Raw genomic sequence first — 5,000 nt, forward strand, 5'->3', positions numbered from 1 at the left:
TACTAAGAGATTTTGGAGTTAGGCATTGGAAGGAAAAGAATTAAGGATAGGCTGCAGGTATGTTCAGTGTTAGAGTTAGGGGCTCGATGTTGAAAGTTAGAAGGCTAACCTAGCAAGTGTCAGAATTTTGAGCATTGAGATGTCCCTAATATTGCAATGACCACCAGAAACCCAAGCACCAGTATTACGTACCTAACCCTAACCATATGTGAATGCTCTAATAAATCTCAATATGTTTTTTTACTTCATATAAAGTGAACAAAACACATTTAAATAATCATTTGATAGATCTTTGAGCCACATGAACACTGCACCCATGAGGTAGCATGGCCGAGCGGTCTAAGGCGCTGGATTAAGGCTCCAGTCTCTTTGGAGGCGTGGGTTCAAATCCCACTGCTGCCATATTTATTATTGATATATATTGTTAGAGGTTGATGTTTTCATTGTTCTTTCCACAATAATGCAATTCAATTAAAAAATAAGTGTTCATCATCACATTGTTATAACAGCTAATTTCTTTCTTTGCTAACTTCCCAAAGCTGCCATATAAATTTTTCAAAGAAAATGTCAGTGATTGGTTTCAAAGTGGTAAACTCGACTAAAATGCAAATTAATTAAAAATTAACCATTTCTCATCTAGATTGCATGGCAACCAATATTCTTTAAAAAAAAATTCTCATTTATGTTAAGAGCATCTAAAATGCTTAACATAAAACAGATTTTTACGTATTTCTTTACTACAACAACATTTTCTGTAATTTCTAGTTCTAGATTCCAGACTGTGAGAAACTATGAGTTATCTTTAAGTGTGGTAGCATGGCCGAGCGGTCTAAGGCGCTGGATTTAGGCTCCAGTCTCTTCGGAGGCGTGGGTTCAAATCCCACTGCTGCCATAATTATTTTCCAAAAACAAAATCAGTTATTTTCTCTTAAAGTTCAAATTCTATCTGGTGTATGATAGTTGCTGGGACAATTCAACAACAGAGTTCAAAAAAGTTTATCATATCTACTAGATACTTTTCAAAAATATTTCTAAAGACTGTAGAGACATAAAAATTAACTTGAAGTGATTACAATTGGATGCATTGGGCATCCTGGCATTCGGTAAGCTGCAAGTCAGGAAACTGATAGCAGAATCCCAAACACTGGTAAAACGACTGATTTTGGAACTCTGTCCTATGTGTAGGGGATGTTATGGTTCAATGGCAGGGGGTGGGGTAATGGTTAGGCACTAAGAAGGGAGGTTAAGAGTTTGGAACTATAGGAGTATGTTTAAGGTTATGCTGCAGATAGGAAGGGTCATGGTAAGATACTAAGAGGTTTTGGAGTTAGGCATTGGAAGGAAAAGAATTAAGGATAGGCTGCAGGTATGTTCAGTGTTAGAGTTAGGGGCTCGATGTTGAAAGTTAGAAGGCTAACCTAGCAAGTGTCAGAATTGTGAGCATTGAGATGTCCCTAACATTGCAATGACCACCAGAAACCCAAGCACCAGTATCACGTACCTAACCCTAACCATATGTGAATGCTCTAATAAATCTCAATATGTTTTTTTACTTCATATAAAGTGAACAAAACACATTTAAATAATCATTTGATAGATCTTTGAGCCACATGAACACTGCACCCATGAGGTAGCATGGCTGAGCGGTCTAAGGCGCTGGATTAAGGCTCCAGTCTCTTTGGAGGCGTGGGTTCAAATCACACTGCTGCCATATTTATTATTGATATATATTGTTAGAGGTTGATGTTTTCATTGTTATTTCCACAATAATGCAATTCAATTAGAAAAAAAGTGTTCATCATCACATTGTTATAACAGCTAATTTCTTTCTTTGCTAACTTCCCAAAGCTGCCATATAAATTTTTCAAAGAAAATGTCAGAGATTGGTTTCAAAGTGGTAAACTCGACTAAAATGCAAATTAATTAAAAATTAACCATTTCTCATCTAGATTGCATGGCAACCAATATTCTTTAAAAAAAAATTCTCACTTATGTTAAGAGCATCTAAAATGCTTAACATAAAACAGATTTTTACGTATTTCTTTACTACAACAAAAACATTTTCTGTAATTCTAGTTCTAGATTCCAGACTGTGAGAAACTATGACTTACCTTTAAGTGTGGTAGCATGGCCGAGCGGTCTAAGGCGCTGGATTTAGGCTCCAGTCTCTTCGGAGGCGTGGGTTCAAATCCCACTGCTGCCATAATTATTTTCCAAAAACAAAATCAGTTATTTTCTCTTAAAGTTCAAATTCTATCTGGTGTATGATAGTTGCTGGGACAATTCAACAACAGAGTTCAAAAAAGTTTATCATATCTACTAGATACTTTTCAAAAATATTTCTAAAGACTGTAGAGACATAAAAATTAACTTGAAGTGATTACAATTGGATGCATTGGGCATCCTGGCATTCGGGAAGCTGCAAGTCAGGAAACTGATAGCAGAATCCCAAACACTGGTAAAACGACTGATTTTGGAACTCTGTCCTATGTGTAGGGGATGTTATGGTTCAATGGCAGGGGGTGGGGTAATGGTTAGGCACTAAGAAGGGAGGTTAAGAGTTTGGAACTATAGGAGTATGTTTAAGGTTATGCTGCAGATAGGAAGGGTCATGGTAAGATACTAAGAGATTTTGGAGTTAGGCATTGGAAGGAAAAGAATTAAGGATAGGCTGCAGGTATGTTCAGTGTTAGAGTTAGGGGCTCGATGTTGAAAGTTAGAAGGCTAACCTAGCAAGTGTCAGAATTGTGAGCATTGAGATGTCCCTAATATTGCAATGACCACCAGAAACCCAAGCACCAGTATTACGTACCTAACCCTAACCATATGTGAATGCTCTAATAAATCTCAATATGTTTTTTTACTTCATATAAAGTGAACAAAACACATTTAAATAATCATTTGATAGATCTTTGAGCCACATGAACACTGCACCCATGAGGTAGCATGGCCGAGCGGTCTAAGGCGCTGGATTAAGGCTCCAGTCTCTTTGGAGGCGTGGGTTCAAATCCCACTGCTGCCATATTTATTATTGATATATATTGTTAGAGGTTGATGTTTTCATTGTTCTTTCCACAATAATGCAATTCAATTAAAAAATAAGTGTTCATCATCACATTGTTATAACAGCTAATTTCTTTCTTTGCTAACTTCCCAAAGCTGCCATATAAATTTTTCAAAGAAAATGTCAGTGATTGGTTTCAAAGTGGTAAACTCGACTAAAATGCAAATTAATTAAAAATTAACCATTTCTCATCTAGATTGCATGGCAACCAATATTCTTTAAAAAAAAATTCTCACTTATGTTAAGAGCATCTAAAATGCTTAACATAAAACAGATTTTTACGTATTTCTTTACTACAACAACAACATTTTCTGTAATTTCTAGTTCTAGATTCCAGACTGTGAGAAACTATGAGTTACCTTTAAGTGTGGTAGCATAGCCGAGCGGTCTAAGGCACTGGATTTAGGCTCCAGTCTCTTCGGAGGCGTGGGTTCAAATCCAACTGCTGCCATAATTATTTTCCAAAAACAAAATCAGTTATTTTCTCTTAAAGTTCAAATTCTATCTGGTGTATGATAGTTGCTGGGACAATTCAACAACAGAGTTCAAAAAAGTTTATCATATCTACTAGATACTTTTCAAAAATATTTCTAAAGACTGTAGAGACATAAAAATTAACTTGAAGTGATTACAATTGGATGCATTGGGCATCCTGGCATTCGGTAAGCTGCAAGTCAGGAAACTGATAGCAGAATCCCAAACACTGGTAAAACGACTGATTTTGGAACTCTGTCCTATGTGTAGGGGATGTTATGGTTCAATGGCAGGGGGTGGGGTAATGGTTAGGCACTAAGAAGGGAGGTTAAGAGTTTGGAACTATAGGAGTATGTTTAAGGTTATGCTGCAGATAGGAAGGGTCATGGTAAGATACTAAGAGGTTTTGGAGTTAGGCATTGGAAGGAAAAGAATTAAGGATAGGCTGCAGGTATGTTCAGTGTTAGAGTTAGGGGCTCGATGTTGAAAGTTAGAAGGCTAACCTAGCAAGTGTCAGAATTGTGAGCATTGAGATGTCCCTAACATTGCAATGACCACCAGAAACCCAAGCACCAGTATCACGTACCTAACCCTAACCATATGTGAATGCTCTAATAAATCTCAATATGTTTTTTTACTTCATATAAAGTGAACAAAACACATTTAAATAATCATTTGATAGATCTTTGAGCCACATGAACACTGCACCCATGAGGTAGCATGGCCGAGCGGTCTAAGGCGCAGGATTAAGGCTCCAGTCTCTTTGGAGGCGTGGGTTCAAATCCCACTGCTGACATATTTATTATTGATATATATTGTTAGAGGTTGATGTTTTTATTGTTCTTTCCACAATAATGCAATTCAATTAAAAAATAAGTGTTCATCATCACATTGTTATAACAGCTAATTTCTTTCTTTGCTAACTTCCCAAAGCTGCCATATAAATTTTTCAAAGAAAATGTCAGAGATTGGTTTCAAAGTGGTAAACTCGACTAAAATGCAAATTAATTAAAAATTAACCATTTCTCATCTAGATTGCATGGCAACCAATATTCTTTAAAAAAAATTCTCACTTATGTTAAGAGCATCTAAAATGCTTAACATAAAACAGATTTTTACGTATTTCTTTACTACAACAACAACATTTTCTGTAATTCTAGTTCTAGATTCCAGACTTTGAGAAACTATGACTTACCTTTAAGTGTGGTAGCATGGCCGAGCGGTCTAAGGCGCTGGATTTAGGCTCCAGTCTCTTCGGAGGCGTGGGTTCAAATCCCACTGCTGCCATAATTATTTTCCAAACACAAAATCAGTTATTTTCTCTTAAAGTTCAAATTCTATCTGGTGTATGATAGTTGCTGGGACAATTCAACAACAGAGTTCAAAAAAGTTTATCATATCTACTAGATACTTTTCAAAAATATTTCTAAAGACTGTAGAGACATAAAAATTAACTTGAAGT

At 36.2% G+C, this 5,000-nt stretch overlaps 5 non-coding genes across 5 annotated transcripts; all 5 read left to right on the forward strand.

The window, feature by feature from the left end:
* The first annotated feature begins 320 nt into the window (after positions 1–320).
* On the forward strand, positions 321–402 carry TRNAL-AAG (transfer RNA leucine (anticodon AAG)). Its single transcript has one exon. It is a non-coding gene; the product is annotated as a tRNA-Leu (tRNA).
* A 408-nt stretch (positions 403–810) lies between these two features.
* Positions 811–892, forward strand: TRNAL-UAG (transfer RNA leucine (anticodon UAG)). Its single transcript has one exon. It is a non-coding gene; the product is annotated as a tRNA-Leu (tRNA).
* A 1,229-nt stretch (positions 893–2,121) lies between these two features.
* TRNAL-UAG (transfer RNA leucine (anticodon UAG)) lies at positions 2,122–2,203 on the forward strand. The gene has a single exon. It is a non-coding gene; the product is annotated as a tRNA-Leu (tRNA).
* A 737-nt stretch (positions 2,204–2,940) lies between these two features.
* Positions 2,941–3,022, forward strand: TRNAL-AAG (transfer RNA leucine (anticodon AAG)). The gene has a single exon. It is a non-coding gene; the product is annotated as a tRNA-Leu (tRNA).
* Positions 3,023–4,743: 1,721 nt separating this feature from the next.
* TRNAL-UAG (transfer RNA leucine (anticodon UAG)) lies at positions 4,744–4,825 on the forward strand. Its single transcript has one exon. It is a non-coding gene; the product is annotated as a tRNA-Leu (tRNA).
* Positions 4,826–5,000: the final 175 nt, after the last annotated feature.

Source organism: Crinia signifera, unplaced genomic scaffold (assembly GCF_055691185.1).
Source record: "Crinia signifera unplaced genomic scaffold, ASM5569118v1 HAP2_SCAFFOLD_130, whole genome shotgun sequence".
NCBI classification, from domain to species: Eukaryota; Metazoa; Chordata; class Amphibia; order Anura; family Myobatrachidae; genus Crinia; species Crinia signifera.